Source organism: Puma concolor, chromosome A1, assembly GCF_028749965.1.
Source record: "Puma concolor isolate L17-30 chromosome A1, mPumCon1.1.hap2, whole genome shotgun sequence".
NCBI classification, from domain to species: Eukaryota; Metazoa; Chordata; class Mammalia; order Carnivora; family Felidae; genus Puma; species Puma concolor.
The window spans coordinates 164,326,236-164,346,220 of NC_141667.1; the positions used below are offsets into that span (position 1 = coordinate 164,326,236).

At 43.4% G+C, this 19,985-nt stretch overlaps 1 long non-coding RNA gene across 1 annotated transcript in view; it reads right to left on the reverse strand.

The window, feature by feature from the left end:
• Positions 1–15,067, reverse strand: part of LOC147584625 (uncharacterized) — a 78,458-nt gene extending 63,391 nt beyond the window's left edge. Inside the window, exon 1 of the long non-coding RNA XR_015255694.1 lies at positions 14,866–15,067. This is a non-coding gene — a long non-coding RNA (uncharacterized LOC147584625). The remainder of the gene's footprint in view (positions 1–14,865) is intronic.
• Between the last annotated feature and the right edge of the window lie 4,918 nt (positions 15,068–19,985).

A 19,985-nucleotide genomic window follows, 5' to 3' on the forward strand; every position in this document is an offset into this window, starting at 1 on the left:
TTCTTTGGAGAAATGTCTATTCAGGCCTTTCACCCATTGTTAATTAGATGATGATGGTGATTGCTATTGAGTTGTATAAGTTCTTTATATGTTTTCACTGTTAACCCTTTATCAGATATATGGTTTGAAAATATTTTTTTCCATTCCATAGTTTGTCTTTTCACTTTGTTGATGGTTTTTTTTCCGTGTAGCTTTTTAGTTTAATTTAGTCCTACTGGTTTATTTTTCATTTTGTTGCTTATGCTTTAAGTATTATGTCCAAAAACTCATTAGTAAGACCCATAACAAGGAGCTCTGTTCCTATGTTTTCTTCTAGGAATTTCATGGTCTCATATCTTACATTTAAATCTTTTTTTTATTAAAAAATTTTTTTATTATTATTATTTTTTATTGTTAATATAATTTATTCTCACATTGGCTCACCCACAGTGTGTAATGTGTGCTCTTGGTTTTTGGGATAGATTCCTGTGGTTCATTGCTTATATACAACACCAAGTGCTCATCCCAACAAGTGCCCTCTTCAATGCCCATCACCCACTTACCCCTCTCCCCCACCACACCATTAAGCCTCAGTTTGTTCTCTGTATTTAAGAGTTTCTTGTGGTTTGCCTCCCTCCCTCTCTGTTTGTAACTATTTTTTCCCCTTTCCTTTCCTCCATGGTCTTCTGTTAAGTTTCTCAAGATCCACATAGGAGTGAAAACATATGATATCTGTCCTTCTCTGACTGACTTATTTCACTCAGCATAATACCCTCTAGTTCCATCCATGTTGCTGCAAATGGCAGGATTTCATTCTTTCTCATTGCCAAGTTGTATTCCATTGTATATATAAACCACATCTTCTATATCCATTCATCAGTTGATGGACATTTAGCCTTTTTCCATAATTTGTCTACTGTTGAAAGCACTGCTATAAACATTGGGGTACATGTGCCCCTATGCATCAGCACTCCTGTATCCTTTGGATAAATCCCTAGTAGTGCTATTGCTGGGTCAGAGAGTAGTTTATTTTTAATTTTTTGAGGAACCTCCACACTGTTTTCCAGAGCGGCTGCACAAGTTTGCATTCCCACCATCAGTGCAAGAGGATTCTCGTTTCTCCACATCCTTGCCAGCATCTATTGTTTCCTGAGTTGTTCATTTTAGCCACTCTGACTGGTGTGAAGTGGTATCTCAGTGTGGTTTTGAATTGTATTTCCCTGATGAGGAGCGACATTGAGCATCTTTTCATGTGTCTATTGGCCATCTGGATGTCTTCTTTGGGAAAGTGTCTATTCATGTCTTCTGCCCATTTCTTCACTGGATTATTTGTTTTTCAAGTGTGGAGTTTGGTGAGTTCTTCATAGATTTTGGATACTAACCCTTTATGCTATATGTCATTTCCAAATATCTTCTCCCATTCCGTCGGTTGCCTTTTAGTTTTATTGATTGTTTCCTTTGCAGTGCAGAAGCTTTTTACCTTGATGAGGTCCCAATAGTTCATTTTTGCTTTTAATTATGGAGCCAGTTTCACTCTTTTACATGTGAACATCCAAAAACCCCAGCACCATTTATTGAAGAGACGATCTTTTCTCCATCCAATATTTTCGGCTCCCTCGTCAAATATCAGCAGACCATGCATGCTTGGGTGCATTCCTGGGCTCTTGATTCTGTTCCATTGGTCTGTTGGTCTGTTTTCATGCCAGCCCCATACTGTTTTGATAACTACAGCTTTATAGTATAGCTTGAAATTAGGAAGAGTTTTACTTCCTGCATTATTCTTCTTTTTCACAGTTTCTTTGGATATTTGGGGCCGTTTGTGGTTCCATGGAGAATTTAGGAGTGTTTTTAAAATATGCCACTAGAATGTTGATAACGAGTGCATTGAACCTATAGATGGCTTTGGTAGTATTGATATTTCAACAACATTAATTCTTCAAGTCCATGAACACAGAAGGCCTTTCCATTTATTTGTATCTTCTTCCATTTCTTTCACCAGTGTCTTGTGGTTTTGAGCGTAAAGATCTTTCACCTCTTTAGTTAAATTTAATTCTAAGTATTTTTTTGTTTTTGGTGCTACGGTAAAAAGAATCGATTTTTTTATTTCTTTGTCAGAAATTTTATTGCTAGTACATGGAAACATTACTAATTTTTGTTTATTTGTTTTGCAACTTTACAGAGTTCATGGGTTAGATCTAATAGTTTTTTTGGCTTGGTCTAATTGTCTTTAGGATTTTCTCTATGGAAATCATGTCATCTGCAAATAAAGACAATTTTAATTCATCCTTTCTAATTCTGACTCCTTTTATTTCTTTTTCTTGCCTCGTTGCTCTGGCTGGGACTTCCTGTTCTACGTTGAATGGTTGTGGTGAGTGCAGGCACCCTTGTTTTGGTCCTGATCTTAGAGGAGAAGCTTTCAGTCTTTCACCATTGAGTATGATGTTAGCTACAGGCTTGTCCTATATGGCCTTTATCATGTTGAGAAATGTTCCTTCTATGCCTAAATTGCTAAGAGTTTTTATCATAAATCATTGATGAATTTTGTGAAATGTTTTTTCTGCACCTATTGAGATGATAATAAGATTCTTTTCTTACGTTCTATTAATGGGATGTATCACACCGATTGATATGCAGATTGATTTGTGTTGAAGTATCCTTTTGCCCCAGGGATAAATCCCACTTGATCATGGTGAATGATTCTTTAAATGTGCTGAAAATTTGGTATGCTGGAATTTTATGTTATTTTTTTTTTAAGTCTGTTTATTTCTTTTGAGAGAGAGAGCAGAAGAAGGGCAGAGTGAGAGGGAGAGAAAGGATCCCAAGCAGGCTCCCTGCTGTCGGCACAGAGCCCAGCCCAACATGGGGGCTTCATCTCACGAACCGTGAGGCCATGACCTGAACCAAAACCAAGAGTCGTATGCTCAACCAACTGAGCCACCCAGGCACCCCTGGTATACAAGTATTTTAATGAGGACTTTTTCATCTATATTCATCAAGGATATTGGCCTGTAGGAGTAGTGCCCTTTTCCGGTTTTGCTATCAAGCTAGTGCTGGCCTCGTAAAAACTAGCTTTGGAGTGTTTCCTGCTTTTTGGTTGTTCAAGACAGTGGTGTTTAATGGCCGGTATTTCCCTGTCGAACTTCTTGTTTTGTTCATGTACTGTTTTCCTATTTCATTTAGTTGCCTGTCTGTGTTTTCTTGTAGTCCACTAAGTTTCTTAAAAGGATTATTCTCAATTCTTTGTCTGGAAGTTCATAGATTTTCTGGGGGGGGGGGGGGGGGGCAGTTATTAGAACTCTATTGGTTTCCTTTGCCGGTGTTATATTTACCTGATTTTTTTGTGATCCTTGATTCCTACATTGGTATCTGTGCACTTGAGTAATGACCCCCCCCTCTTTCACACTTTAAAGGTTTGCTTTGACAGAGGCAATTCTTCACTATTCAGCTCACTTTGGGTTTCTGGGTGTTTCTGCTGGTAATGTCTTTGGGCAGGCCAGGCCTGCTCCTATGGTCTATTTGAGCCAAGGCAACTGTTTGAACTCTCAGGATGGGGATAAGGGGTGTAATGCTAAGGGCAGTTGGGTAGGACCACTGGCTTGGTTCTCTACCCAAGTGAGGCTGTCAGATGGGCTCCATGGTTGTATGAATTCTCTGATCAGGCGTTCAAGATGGTCAGGTCTGGGCACTATCTTCAGTAGTAGGTGGACCTCTGAATTAGCTCCCCTGCCCAGACAGGGAGGGAGGCCAGGACTCGGGGCCTGTACAGCTCATGGTCTGGGGACCTGAATCAAGCCTGAGTATGTACAGAATTCCCGGGATGGGTGAGGGCACTGGTTTTGCTCTGCAGAGAGGGGAAGCCACAAGCTCTCTGTTCAAACGCCATGTGCAGAGAACTGTCGATTGAGATATGCAGCATCCTACAGACTCTGGTGAGCTCCCCCGGCCGTATTCAGAGATGAGTGGGGCTGCATATTAGATTCCCTGCCTGGGTGCCAAGGGAGAAACAGCTTTAAAACAGGTAAGGCTCGGGGCACCTGGGTGGCGCAGTCGGTTAAGCGTCCGACTTCAGCCAGGTCACGATCTCAAGGTCCATGGGTTCGAGTCCCGCATCGGGCTCTGGGCTCGTGGCTCAGAGCCTGGAGCCTGCTTCCGACTCTGTGTCTCCCTCTCTCTCTCTGCCCCTCCCCCATTCATGCTCTGTCTCTCTCTGTCTCAAAAATAAATAAACGTTAAAAAAAAAGAAAGGTAAGGCTCTTGGTTTATGGTCTTAACTCAAGCTGACCTGCAGCCCGAGCTTTCTGACCAAACGGCCACTGGCCGTGTCCTGCAAACCATTGGCTCTGCCTGCCTGCCTCTCAGCTCGAGCACCTCTGGGCCACACAGCACCCAGGAGTTGTCACCGGCCTTTCTGGTCAGATGGGGCTGGAAGACACTCTCCCTAGCAGGTGGGGCTGCGACTCAGCACCTTGTGTGGAGGTAGACAAACAAGGGTCTGAGGGTGGCGAGATTCTTTGTTTTGTGATCCACATAAGGCAGGTCTGCACCCGGCCACGTTCTCTGGTCAGAATATGTCCCTGACGTGGTTCTGCAGATGAGCAAAATCACTGGTTGGGATTACTGCTTGGGCCCTGCAGCTGTGAACTCAGTCTCCCCAGATTCGTGCGCAGATTGCTGCAAGCCCCTCCCCCCTTTCCCATCACCATCAGATTCCGGGTGGCTGGGCCCGGAGATCCCCCTGTAATCTCCATGCTGCAAGATCAGAGTACGGACATCCAAGAAGGGACCCCCAATGCTGGGGAGGAGTTGCTCGTCTTCCCCCTCGCCCACCTTCTTGTTCTCTTTTCCCACTGGAGGAAACACCGGAGGGTCAGCGGTGACGTCTCCGCGTGGTACGGGGCTGCCCTGGGGGAGGGGAGATGTGGTCCACAAGCAGCCTCCTCTCTTACTCTTCCAGGGCAATCCGTCTTGGTCCCTGAGAGGCAGGGTGCCTCAGCCTAACCCCTGTGCTCTAGGATTCTTTCGGCGTCTTCTTCTTGGATAAATGTTTGCTGTTCTTGTGAAGGAGGGCAAAGTCAGGAACCACCCATGTCGCCACCTTGGTGACCTCATTCTCCCCGGAAATGCAATCCACTAGGTAAAATACACACTTACAGACGCAAATGTATTTGCATTTATTTGCATGTATGTGAACAGTCATAAAGAAGCAGGTACATTTAGGACTAGGCCTATTTCTAATTGAAATTTATGAGATGCACGTTGTGAATGAAGAAACTAGTTGATGGTAACTGGAGACTTAAGAATGGATTTACATAGCGTCTCAAGAAGGAAACTTGTTGCCGTCACGTACAACAATCAGAAGACACAGTGGAGGAAGAGTCTGGAACAGAGACAAACCGGATTTGATAACGGGAAAGGCAGAGAAAGGGAGGAAGGGGATCAAACGTGTTATTCTCTTTGCAGTTACCTACACAGATGAAGAATATTGCTTCCAGTAGAGGTTTCCAGGGATCACACAGATCGGGTGATACGCCCGTGTAGGGCATCCCGTGTATGACGAAGTCAATGCTGAAGGCCAACCTCCTCACTTTCATGCTGCAACTACTTAATGACATTGTGACTATTCCCCCTAAGCCCGTAGGTGGAACCTGGCCCCAGAGTCACACGCTGCCGACGCATTTCCTAAGCCAGTGTAGCGTTTGTGACAGAATCCAAGTTTTTACCTGCTACTTCTACTGAAAAGAATTCTTTTTGAGAGAAGAAATACCAGAGTCGAGTAAGGAAACAGTACTAATGGGCTGATGGCAACAGTGTGAACGGTAGTCCCGTTAACCACAAGAACAACTAGGTTGGTAGGCTCAGGATTTGGGTTCCCCATTAGAGCCCCCTGTCTTCTTTCAAAACATATTCCTTAGATAAACTATAATGGTAGAAATACCAGTCACGCTCACCAATAGCACCACTAATGATAATAACCTAGGAAGGCTTGTAAGGATGTAAAAGGATCGATGTAAAAAGGTCGCCCAATTTTCATGGGACCAGAGTTGGAACAGACAGAATACTGTCTAGAAATCTGTATGGGGCCGATCCCCACGAGATGTCTAGCCAGGAGGTGACAGTTGGCCCTGGTGAGCACAGGAGAGGCTAGCCACGTCTCCTGGTACGAAAAGCGACAGGGGGACCCTGATCCTGAAGAATTGAAAGGAAACCTGGCAACCCATTGGAAGAAGTTCACGTCACTCCTGCAAGGAGGTCTCATCAAAGCCCGAGATGATTCTGCCGTCACCCCCTAACATGGAACAGATTAGAAGCATTGCAAGTTTGGGTTAAATTTATGGAGAGTTTTAATGTCCTGAAGTTTTAATTTGCTCTACTTGTAGCATCTAAGGGTTCCCAGGTGGGAGCGGATTTGTACGTATTGGTGTGAGGCACTGTGCTAATTATTTGCCCCCTTACAAAGTCGAGGATGAAAAACACCCCTAAAGCTGCAAATATCCCGAGGGTGCCTAACACACTCCCCTAAAGGCTCACCTGGTTGGCTGTGCGTTACCACTCATGCTCATAATATCTCTTTCGAACCCTGACTAGTGAATGTGAGATCTTAACATTTGGGGAAGAGGGAAACAAGGCCACGGTGTCCGAATATTTGGATGGGAATGACGGAGTCGGATCAGCTTGTTACAAAGGTGACAGGCTTATGAAATAACTATAGTAGGAGTTATTGCAAGCCAGTGCAAGGGGCTGACTACCTCAACCTCTTGAAGGCAAACATTTAGATTCAGGAACTCCTAGTTATAAGCTCGATTTTTAAATTTCCTACACATACCAGACATGGTGCAGGTTATCGAAGCCCACCTTATCAAAGCCAAATTAAGGCTCAAACGTGGACCTCTCTGATTCCAAAATGTTTTCTCTTAACAACGATGCCATGGGTCTCTAGGATTCACTGTGGTGATTGTCTTGCTTCGGTTCCATCAAAGGGTCTAAAATTCTGCTTTCAGGGCGCCTGGGTGGCTCAGTGGGTTAAGCAGTTGACTTTGGCTCAGGTCATGATCTCTTAGTTTGTGAGTTCAAAGCCCCGCGTTGGGCTCTGTGTTGACAGCTCGGAGCCTGGAGCCTGCTTCAGATTCTGTGTCTCCCTCTCTCTCTGCCGCTCTCCTGGTCATTCTCTGTCTCTCAAAAATAAATAAACATTTAAAAAATGTGTTTAAACTTTACAAAAAATAAATAAATAAATAAATAAATAATAAATAAATAAAATTCTGCTTTCAACATTGTGACAGAGGCCCCACAAAATTAAGACTCTCTAGTTTAGCCTGATCTCCAATTTGTCTGTATAGTACTTTTCTGGAACACAGATACATTAACCCTCGAAGGATAATATTGGTATTTAATTAAGATTAATGAGAAGATAACATTTTTATAAAGTGCTGGAAGTACAACAGTGGATACACTTGACCTTTGCTCTTGCAAAAGCTTTATAATTCCCCGGCAGACACAGACATGTGATTAATTCCACTGGGCAGAGGGCTATCATGGGGCTCCCTATACGCTCACAGAAAAACAGTAGAATGCAGGGTAGAAAAGTAGAACCTGGAAAGCGAGGGTGGATCAGGCGGATGCTTGAGGATGTTTGGGGACGCTTGACAGAAGAGTTAGCATTTAGACTGAATCTTGAAAAGATGGGAATTTTGCGTTGGAAGGACTGTGGGAGGGCACAGCAGGCAGACAGAAACCAGCTACTAAAAAAGAAAGGAGCGAAGACGTGGAACCATAATGACAGCTAACCCTGGAACATGTTTTCTGAGCCAGAACCTGGTCCAAGAGCTTAAACTACTGCCTTATTTAATCCTGCCAACCACCCAAGAAGGTAAGAAGGCTACTGGCCCCCACCTGACAGATCAGAAAGCCCGGAGACATGGAAAGTAATGTGCCCTGGTTTACAAAATCCCTAAACGGTGAATGAGAAGGTGGACCCAGGCTGACACTCTCCAGGGCGCACAAAATGTGTTTGATGAGCTACGGGTTGGCTTGACCAGACATTACATACATATGAGGAAAGGGGGTGACCAGATGCGCAAGGACACCCGCGTGGGGTGCGTTGTCTCATCTTCCAAGCTAAAGAGGTTGGAGCCTATCCAAAAGGAGTTGAGGGACAATCATTACAGAATTTGAAACCAAGAGAATTAAATGTGTTCTAGGAAAGTTGTTTTGGCAGCCCGCGTGGATTGGACCAAAGGAAGGGGGAGAAATTAATTATAGGGCAAATTGCAAGGGAACAGTCAGGGGACACAAGACCAAGAAAGTCCCCTAAAATCCACCCAGGTATCTCCTCTGTCGAGTTAGTGAGAACCAAGGAGTCGTAGCTTCAGGAGAAGACATCCTGGCGGGGGTGTCATGTGGACCTCGGAAGACAGCTGTGCTGGAGAGACAGGTGCACGTGTAAGACAGCGGCAGAGGGTGGAGCTCCTGCTTATTACGATCACGTCTTATTACGTCTTATTACGGTCTCTTCTCACAAGTCCGAAGAGAAAAGGCTCCTCCTGTCCCCTTCCCCGGCTCCCACATCCTTATGCTCTCCTGTTATTTCTTCCTGGTCCTCCCTCCCTCACTTGTCTCCCTAACTTCTGAGCAACGCCGCTTATTTCACAAAAGGAAATGAAATCAACAACGTCCCTCCGACTCCTTGTAGCTTCCTTGCTCCTGCCTTTAGCTTTCGTTGGCTTCTCAGCCAAACTGCTCGAAAGCGATAGAAGTGACATCTTCCTCCCCTTCCCTCCCTTTGTCACCTTCCGTGGATGCTTCCACCAACCCCCATCTGTGCTCTGCCTCCAGGACTCCACAGAAGTGACTCTGACAAAGGGTGGCAAAGAGGTCCTTCTCGTCATAACTCCTAGACACTCTCCAGCCCTGATCTGCTGGGGTCTCCGTAATCACTCAGTATTTTAGAACTTCCCTCGGTCAAATTTCAATCTCCTTTCCAAATGTACAAACCTGTCAAGTGGTATTTTTTTTTTTAACTCAGTGTTTAATTTAATGGGTGGATCTTTAAAGCCTCAGAGAGAGATACCAATCAGAAGATTTGTTTGTTTGACTTTTAACGGATTCTATTTGCTAGAAATACAGTTTTCTCTGCCCTTTGCTGGGAACGTCCATTTCCTTAAGCTATTTCACAATTTAGGTAGAGAAAAAGCTACCCGAGAAAAGAAATTCATCCACGGTCTCCATGGACATAACCTAATGAATACTCTTTCCTTGTGGGGATGAACTGCCTCCCTCTTTCATTTTTGAGAGGATTCACAATGATGTGATGCTGTTGCAATCTTTTTTGTGTCCTCTGGGACCCTGAGAGGGGTGTTTCCTGTGGACTTTAACAAAAATAGCATAAAATAAAAAGCATAAAAACCATTCCTAAAGGGAGTTCCCCTCTACTTGCTCTGTGGGGTGCTGCTCTATTCATGAATCATTTAACAAAACCAATTAGATTAAAAAAATTTTTTTTCCAAGGCCAGACTAAGAGATACAGAGTGAAAACATTCCTATGTTGATAGCCCCTCCTCACCGTACAATTTACATAAATTACTTGTAGAGTATATATGGATCAAGCCTTACAACCCCACGCTCTTCTTGCCAGAGTTTATCAACTCCTGATGCAGTTTCCAGATAAACACGCATTGTTCCATGACAAATGCTCCCTGTAAAGATTGTAGAAGGATCAGCTGATACACTCATGACTATGACATAGTCCTTTAGGATTCTTCTTCTACATAGTGTTTTTAGAACTCAACTTGAGGTCCTCCTCTCCATGCCATTAAAACTGGTGTTCCCTGGGTTTTTTCTTTGGTCCACTGGTCTCCCCTCTCTCATCACCCTGGGCGATCTTGGTATTCTCAAGGTTTTGACAATGTGTATAGACCGGACATTCACAACCCTGCCCTGTCCCCTTCTTTCTACCTGTGCTCAGAGCCATCACCTTCTGGATGCAGAAGTCTGGATGTGCCACAGGCTGGCCACCTGTGTCATCCCACACACCCTAAAGCGGGCCTGTGATCTCCTCAGCTTCCCAACCAAAAGGGGTGCCTCTTAATATTTTCCCAATCATAAATATTAGTGCTATCGGCAAGCCAAAACCTCAAGCCAGAAATTTTAGAGTATCCTTAGGTTACTCCCCCAAATAAACTCTTTGTTAAGCATGCTCCTATCCCTTTCCCCGGCTCTCCAGTAGATCTCCTTCCCCACAAATTTGTTTCCTGCTCTTCCTGGAATAACCCCTGACTCTAAAGTCAGAGTTCAGGGAGAATCGCTATCTTCTGCATGCCCCGGGTAAACAGGGAGCATTTTTCTTAAAGGTAGTTTGACATATTTTTGTACCCTTTTATCTGGGATTTTTTTTTTTCAGTCACCACGTAGGGAAATTTGTGAGCAAAAATATTTGGGTCCAATACACACAATCTGTTGCTCTTGACCAAGATACTGAAACTACGGCTTAAGAAGAGAGCACACAAGAAATACGACACCAGGCATATCCATTAGAGAAGGAACATAAATCCATAATTAAACTGGTAGCCCACCTTCTGCGTGGCTTGCTTGTCTGTACTGTGAATTTGATCAAATCCAGAAACTACAATATCAATCACTTCACAAGAGGGGAGAAAAAATTCTCCCAACATGCATTCCACTTACCAATATGTCACCCTAACGCAGAACCTATCTACGCGGGCCATTTCCCTGTATCGATCTATTCGAGTCAAATTAAACGATCTGGTCATCTCATTTTGATTCCCCGTACGTATCCACTGCAAAAGAACTCCTTCCCCTCAAAAGGAAAACAGTCCAACTGAACAAACAGAATGGTAAAAAGAAGGGCTCATTTCCCATCCAAGTGACTTGTTCCAGAGATATAAATGGGATTCAATTGCATATGGGATGCCTGCGACTTTCACTTTCCAAATCAGCAAGATAGAAATGTGTATGTCCACAACTTGTTTCGTCTGAGAACCTAGTTGCCATCTGGCCCATTCAACTATGTCTAAACTTGGGAAATGATTTAATGAAGCTCGTTCAAACCCTGTAAGTATTGCCCGTTGCTGATGCGAATGAATAAGATTCCATTTTCAATTGATCGAAACCATTAATTCACTCAACAGATCTATAAACTGGCCATTGATTTTCACAGAGGGAAATGATTTGTCCCAAACAATTACAACTCTGAAGTGGAAATTGAGCAGCCCGGCCCCGGCCCCCACCCTCCCCACAATAGATTCATCTGTGTTGACAACTCTGAGTCTCCTTGGTAAAGTCTGAGTCATTTTATCCCTTTCCCTCTGAAATCTTCTACACTGGGAGCGGGGGGTGGGGGGGTGGGGGGAGGAGGAACCAAACAAACGCAAAGTGTTTTAATATAGGTGCCTCCCATGGGGGTCCAGCTGTGGTTGTAGAACTGGCTTCACTGGGGAACTGTTTACTATGGGGGGGGGGGCGGGGTCTAATTGGGAATGAGCTCCTGGGGGGGATGATTTCAGAGTGTGAATTAATCATCTTTTTCAAAGGATGGCACCTGATTTTTAGCAAGTCGTCTACTGCACTGTGTGTTAGCTTTTGCAATCACCAAGTCCCGAAAAGGCAGATGCGTTGCTAAAAAGGCAAAGTTACAAAAAGAGTTTTTAAAGTTTTGACTTCGCTGGTACACACATAAACGGGTCAGCCATTGTGGCGATCTACTTTTTTAAGACGCAAAACACCCACATGTGCTACCTAAGACAAACTGTTGAGTGTAAAAGTATTTCAGACTGAGAGCTGAGTATACGTTAGGCAGGTGTCTCTTAAATCCCAACTCACTGGGATACAGGCGGACATTTGCCTAGAAAAGCTTTAGAGTGTTTAGTGAAACTCAAAATAGCAACACAAACATCGACTTAAAGAAAAACAAAACAAAAAAAAACAGAGCTCCTTAGGTCATCTGGCACGGCCCAAATGGGTTCTCAGTGTTTTTTATAACTACATTTAGGGTGGCGGATGATGCACTTGGTGATAAAGCTTTTTATTAATAAATAATTCAGTAGCCAGAGAGTGTAAAAACATCGTTTGTTTTGTGGCTGAGCGGCTTGTTTTCTAATTATAAAGCGGCTGCTAGGCCCGCAGCGCCAGGCCTGAGTGATTTCACCAGGTTTGTTCTGTGGTTCCCCATTGTCGCCCTTGAAAAGAACATTCCCACAGAGCGGGCTCTAAAGACAATAAACATCATATGTAAAAAGAAATGACATAATATTCGGCACTGATAAGAGGCTTTTCCCAGGAGCTGCGTGGGACCGTCTGCTCTGGGTGCCTGGAAGGAAGTGTCCACACAGGCAGTTTACTGGGGCCTGGGGCAGGCTCCACACAAAGAGCCCAGAAGTGGCCAGGTCCCTCCCTGCCTCTGTGAAAATCAATCCAAGGAAGTCTGATGCCATGGAACAGTTTCCTGTCCGCTGTGTGGGAAATTTAACTGAGTGCAAACGGCCAGCAACAATGGGACAATATATTATCATAAACAGGAAAAATAGCATTGGCCACGGAAATCAATGGCTGGAGTTCATGAGGCATTCATGAGATTGACAAGTGAATAAATTAAAACCAAAAGGTTAGGACACTGAAAGAGAAGTTAATTTTATGTCTGCCCTGGAGCTCCCCTTTTCAGACTCAAATTAAGACTGTGTATAATAAAATGAACATAAAGTCTTAGATGTACAAAAAAGACTTCGTGAAGACCTACATCATCCGAAAACCAGAAATTCTTTCATAAACGTCCCCATGCATGTATAGTCGTTGCTCATGGCGCATTAACAACCCCCTTGACAGCGTGACCAAAGACTTATTTAAACGAGTTTCTTGCTTTAAATAAACCTGCTCTCAGCAGCCAACTGTTCATCCAGGAAGTGATGTGACATCCCAATACGCTGAAGAAGTTTACTCAACCAGAACCAAATGGAGATGTGTGCGACTCGGCTCTTTTTAAAGAACCCGAGGAAAAGCCACATGAGACCCCTCCAAAACCCCAAATAATTATGAACAACAGAACATAAGTAATTCTAAAGCAGACTTCAGCTAAATAAACAATGATCAATCCATTTCCCCGCCATCGTGGTTTGCCTTTTTCAAGAGGTTTTAAAGTTGTTTTTTTTTAAATAACAAAATGACTTTAATTAGAATTCACCACTGAACCTTGGTTCTGCAATAAAGTGTGTGTGACCCACCAAATTCTTTCTCCTAATTTCTGTTAAAGGCAGAACGTTGTTCAGCAGACGAAGCAATGGGCTACGGATTTTGAGACAATTAATTCTAATCCACATTTTGCTACTAACTCACCAACTTGCTTTGACAAGTAAGCATGAATCTACTGCGTGGTTTATGAACATTTGTTTTAAGTTATTCCAAAGCACGAAAGGGTCTGGTGACTGTTGCTAGTGAACAGATCTATATACCCTAGTATTTAGGAACTGTCTCTCAAGTTTGTCTCTGGCAAAGTTTTGCGTGGACTTCAGGGATCTTTCCCTGCTTTGGTCACTTTACTCTTTTATTTTGGACTAGGATGATCTCTTTACACATCATGGATTATTGATGGGGTCTGATATTTTGGAAAGTTATAGGATTTCATCTTCAGGCCCAAAAATTAGCCCAAGAATTTCTAGCCTCATAAGAATAGTCTTCCGGACATGAAAGCAGAAACGTAATACCAGGGAGCCAAATTCTGGTTTTATTTTAAAATAAAAGGTCCACTATACTTTTAGGAAGGTACAGAGAAGTTAAGAAATAACATTCTTCCGATCTATGTATTATTTTAAATGTGGCAAGAGCTTAGGTATTTTTGGGGTTTGCTTCATAAGGAGTTAAAAATAAAGTCAGATTTATTTATTTAAATTAATCCAACCTCATTCTTAAACCCTTGGTCCAGCAGCCGGTAAAAACACAACAGAAGCGGCCAGCAGAGGGCAGGATATAACAGCAGAAACCGTCTGTTTATCTGAAAGGTAAATCCTATTAGTTCTACCAGACCAGAAAAAAAAAAAGAAAAGAAAAGAAAAGAAAAAGGATATAAATATATATAGTTTTATGTGAAGCAATTTCTGACCAAAGAAACAAAAATGCGGGCATCAAAATATGAATTAAAATACAGTAGGAGGGCTTCGGGGCTTCCTGGAAAAGCCGCTGCGTTTGGTGACGTGCCCCCAGGAAGCCACCTGCACACTCCTGACTCCATTTTGTCTCTCAGCACGCCAAAACTAGCAGTTGACTCCTTCGTCCCAGCTTTTTGTTTTTTCGTCGAGATTCGACGCCACTGAGCAGCACACGTGGCCAGACTCAGGCCGGCTGTGCACCTGTGTCACCCCTTGGGCCCGGCTCTTGCCCCTGTCCTCCTCCACCTCGCCCCTGCCCCACGGCACAGGTTTCTCACCTTCTTTGCTGTGCCGGGAGTCACCAGAACGTTCAGAGTGACGGCAAAAAAAAAAAAAAAAAGGCACAAAAGATGGCCCAGAAAGCCCCAATCGTCCAAAGAGCCTGTACCTCCGGGTCGGCCCTCTGGGTCTTGCATGTCTTTTCATAGAGTCATTGAAATTAAAAATAGAATGCTTTCATTTAGAGCTTAGGCGTTGGCCCTGCTGTCTCCTCCCTGGACCAGTCCAAGGCCAGGTTTTCATGGGTTCCCTCCCCAAGGCAGCCCACCCTTCCTTCAGCTTCTCTCCACCCACAGCAGGAACCCCACCACCAGAGGTACTCACTCTCTCTTCCCATTTGCTGGCTTCCACCATGGGACTGGATCCCTGGTGGGGATCCAGTGGGGACCCTGACCCCCCCACCCCCAACCGTTCCTCTGTGGCCCATCCCCCGCGCTGCCCCCAGCTGCTTACTCACCAGGCTCCTAGCCCTCATTACTTCTTGCTCAGCTTTGGGTTTTTTTGTGTTTTTTTGTTGTTGTTGTTGTTTCAATCTTTTCCTCAGGAAAGCAAAGTAAAGGCCAAAGGCCAAAGCAGACGATTAAAATAATCACAATAAGAAGAAGGGACACACTCCCCAGGGTCTAAGGGCATTGCATAACTCCCAGGACTCCAGTGAAATCACATCCCTTGGTGAGTAAGACCTTGGTAATTTGAGTAATGAGTGGGCTCGCTTTTTAAAATTCATTGTGTTACGAAAAGGAAACACACACACACATACACACACACACACACACACACAACTTAGTTCCTAAGCAGCTGCATCAGCCAGTGAAATCGACATGCACTGCAGGTGAAAACGCCTTTCCTTCCCCCCTACGGACAGTTTAGCACATTTCACTTCAGATATGGACCCAAGTGTGCTGGGTGGCAGCTGGTTTGTACAGAAAGGTGAAATATACCCAGCACTTTCAAACATTCAAGTTCAAAAAGAATGAATGAATTCTTATTCATACTTTTAAAAGAAATATATGTGGCCATCCAGATTATGCATGTTTTGTTTTAAAGGAAAAGGTATTTATTTTTTTTTTTAAGATTTATTTTATATTTGGAGAGAGAAAGAGAGAGAGCAGGAGCAGGGGAGGGGCAGAGAGAGAGAGAGAATCTCAAGCAGGCTCTACACTCAGCACAGAGACCTTCGCCAGGCTCGATCCCACCACCCTGGGATCATGACCTGAGCCAAAATCAAGAGTCGGATGCTCAACCAACTGAGCCACCCAGGGGCCCAGGAAAGGGTGATTTTAAAAGCTACCTAAGGATCAGGTGATTTCCAAGGGTGACACAAAATTTTAACATTCCCTTGCATCTCACTGCCCACTTCACACTTTAGCTGACTTTGACTCAATCTTGTCGGAAAGATTTCACTCTGCAAAAAAGGATTCCACCGTTTGCCCCTAACAAACCCTACCCTTGAAAGAAACCCTTCTGTCAATATCGACATTTCTTGAAGAGCCTGAGGTCCCTTGTCCAGCATGATTTTGAAAATCATTATAGCACCGTCAATATTTTCTACTCTGTTCAAAACTCAGAAGCCTGGTTATTCTAATTTTGTACAAAATTTTCACGTTTTAATTATTTTAATCCATCTCAGTGAACAGCATGCTGGTTCTCAATATGGAGTCTGAGATTTACGGGCAGGGGTGTTTTGAGCGCTCACTTGGAGAATTCACCCTCAGGCCAGCCTCTGAGGGCAACCCATCGAGAGACTCTCTGGCAAGACTTCATCCTTCATTTTCAGAACATCCAGTGATGTTGGCAAGTTCTCAAAAGGAGGTTCCCTCCATGTTTAGATAGTATAATGGTGAGATAATTCATCCTTATAGTAAACCCAGCTTTGCTCAAGATTTCTATTACTGGATCCTAATTCTAACTCCTGGGCACACATTGGACAAAAATCCAAACCTTCTTCTACAATTGAGGTGAATAAAGCTCTCGCATCTTCTCCAGAATTCTCTGGGCTGAACAGCGCTGGCTCCTCTGTCGTGTGTGGAGAATCAGGACAGACCCAGCCTCCTGTCTCAGGGTGTGTGTTCCCAACATGAGGCACCAGGGACTGAACACAGTTTGCTGAGGGTGGCCTGGCCAGCTCCTGGTGAGACATCTCAGTTTTCTTTATGAAGCAGTTCTCAAACTTTTGCGTGTCCAAGAATTATCCGGGAACTTGTTAAAAATGGATTATTTCTAAGCTTTGTTCCTAGACATTCAGGTTACTAGGGGCCCAGAAAGCTGCCTTTTAAACAAAATAGTCTGGGTTTCATGGACAGGTATCCCTTACCCCATATTTCAGAAGCATTTCTTTAGGTTGTCTGTTTTTTTAAATCTAGCCTCAGATCTCATTATTTTTTTTAAGCGCACTATAGACTCATAGTGATATCACAATGTACCTAAACAATAAGTCTTCTTACAGGAACCTCTATCAGAGTTCCTCATCCTACAATTGTATAACTACGCTTTAAGGCTGAAATTCATGAAAATGCATTTATTTCTATGTACTGTTGCCAGATAAAACACAGGAAGTCCAGGAAAATTTGAATTTCAGATAAACAATAACTCATTTCTTAGTGGGACATATTTATACTGGAAAAATTATTTACTGTCTACCTGAAATTCAAATGTAACTGGAGGTCCTATATTTTTATTTGCTAAATCAGATAATCCTATCCATATGTCACATATTCTGCTTAAATATGATTTTTCTAGTCATGCCTGTTGTGGCCATTCTGGATCCTAATTCTGTCCTCAAATGTTTTTCATTCTCAAAAATACTGATCCTCTTTCTCAACGGCAAGTTATGATTCCCTACTTCTATAAACTTCCAGAGACAGGCTGAGAATAATGTTTGCTCACCAGTGGTCAAAAGAGATCCAGACCCTGTATCTCACAGAAGTGATTTTGTACAAAATTCTCATTTTTATTTATTATTGCCAACCTTCCCCAAAGTCTACGACGGCTAGCTTCTTTTCAGCTATGGTATAAATAATAGCACACACAGGTTAGAATCAGAAGGCCTGAGTTGAAATACCATTTGAAAGCTATGCCACCCCAGGCAATTAGTAGACTTCTCTGGACCTTAATTTCCTCACTTGTAAAATGGGAACGCTTAGGGTCATTATAGGGAGTTAGTGAGCCGATGCAGAGGAGAGTCTCAAGCTTTGTGCTTAATAATTAATAATTCCTCAGAAATAATTCTTCATTCATGAATTTTTTAACTTGGTATGAGAGCTTCAGGTTCAAGTTGGCAGAAGTAAAGTGCATGGAACACTTCCCATTTCTCTTAGAGTCCATCAGAAGTATAAAAAGAAATAAATCCACAGCTATAAAGAAAAAGAAGAGAAAAGGAGAGGAAGTCATTATCAGATGTATGTTATCAATGAGTTACAGGAAGACAGAAAGCCAAGCCAAGGCTATAGGCATATGGAGCTGAACGAAGGTAATGGAACCCAGAATGGAACTCCTCTGTGAAGGGGCCCCAGGGAAGGTGAAGCCATTCTGTGCCTCTGAACCCACAGGTGGTGATATAATAGAAAACTGGCAGGTATGGGACAGGATGGGATCAAGTAATATGGCTAAAAACAGGGCAACCATGTGAATATTTATTTATTTTCACGGAAGGTCTTCCATGCATAGGTAACCAGGGATTTATTATCACTAAAACAACAACAACGACAACAGGAGAAACAATGTGGCTGTGACAGTCCCCAGTTCTGACATTTTCTTTTGGTAAGAGGAGGTCCCTGCAGCCAACAGAAGGCTCTGCCCATTGGCTGGAGGGAAGCTGGCTAGGAGACAGGCTGTCCCCACATTTCAGGGGCTCCCAGCCAGTCTGCCCACAGAAGGGAGAAGCCTGAAAGTGTGTATGTAGAGGTGGGCTTTCTTGTGTTGCAGTAGAGAAAACCCCAACCAGCTTCCCTATCTTTCAGTCTTAAAAAGGAGCCAGTGTCAAGGAGGAACCTCATCAGTATGAAAAGGCAAGATGGAGAAAACGAACAGGAAACCCGATTCAGAGATGAAAGAGAATTTTAGGAAGAAAGAAAGAAAGAAAGAAAGAAAGAAAGAAAGAAAGAAAGAAAAGAATGGAAAGAAAAAGAAAGAGAGAGAAAGAAAAAAAGAAAGAAAGAAAGAAAGAAAGAGAAAGAGAAAGAAAAGAAAAGAAAAGAAAAGAAAAGAAAAGAAAAGAAAAGAAAGAGAGAAAGAAAGAAAGGAGAGGAAGAAGAAGGAGACCTCTTCTTTATAAAATTAGAAAGGTTTGGGGAAAAATCTGTTTCAAACAGAATTCTAAGAAAAAAGCGCAATGAAGACCGGCAAGAAACTGTATGTGGTTGATGAAATTAAAAACACGTATATCAGTGAAAGAGACAGAAAATAAAATCCAGGCAATCTGCCAGAATGTGTAACAACTTTATAAAAGTAGAAAATCCAGAAGAACATAGAAAACATAGAGGACAAATCCAGGAGGCCTAATATGCAAATAATGCATGTCACAAACTGAGAAAAAAAAAAAAAAAAAAGGAGATTATCAAGACATAACAGAGAAAGAATTCCCCAAACCTGAAAAAGTCACCTGTCTTCAGATCAAAAGAATCCAATGAGTATAAAGAAAAATGGATGCAAAAGGCCCATGCTGAGGTACAGTGTGAGGCATTCCCACAACAGCAGAGATAAAAGTCTCACATACTTCTGTAAGGGACGGGAGGGGTGTCCCATCAAAGAACACAGAGGCATGGCTGTCAGATCCCTTGTCAGCAACGATGGTGGGAGGAGAAATTCCTTTAAAACCTGTCAGAATATGATTTGGGACTCACATGATAAATCAAATTGAGATGCTAGAAACCTTGCCTAATATTCAGGATCCCTAAATTTTGCCTCTCGTAGACCCTTCTCCAAAAATTTGTGCAAATATAAGCCACCAAAAGCAGGTGGGAAAAAATACAAAAGGATGAGCCGTGGGATTTGGGCAGCAATGGATCCAACCCTGGGAGTCAGGCAATGGTGCATCCAAACCAAGAGGAGGCAAGGTCAATCCCAGGATGAGAGCGAGTCTAGAAGCAAACGGCCCAGCTTGGACCACTAAGGAGGAGGCGCATAGCTATAAACTTCAGGACAGGCCAAAAACTGGAAGGGGATTGTGGTCCAATTAGGAAGCAAACCAATGATGAGGTCATTGGTCCAGGGATGGACAGGCGCCCACAGGTACAGGAGTCACCCACGCTGCTGACAGACCTTGAGAAAGAAGAGAACTCCAAGTGATGTGCAGAAGCCATGACACTTTTGAGGTTAGAAAGTAGGTAATAGCAAGAGACATGGAGACTTGTGTGAAACACCTTAGGCCTCAGAAAACTTGGATTCGTTGTTGCTGTAGCATCATATTCTGTTTGCAGGAGAAGCGGAGGAGCTGTTGATCTGAAGGCAGCAATGGGGAGCGGGGAGGGCCGATGCGTGTCCTGTCCTGAAGGACGTCAAGTGCGAGAGAACGCACAGCAGCCATGGGGAGCTGCAGGGTGGATTCCGGCCCCAGACCGGAGCCGGGTGAGAATGCAA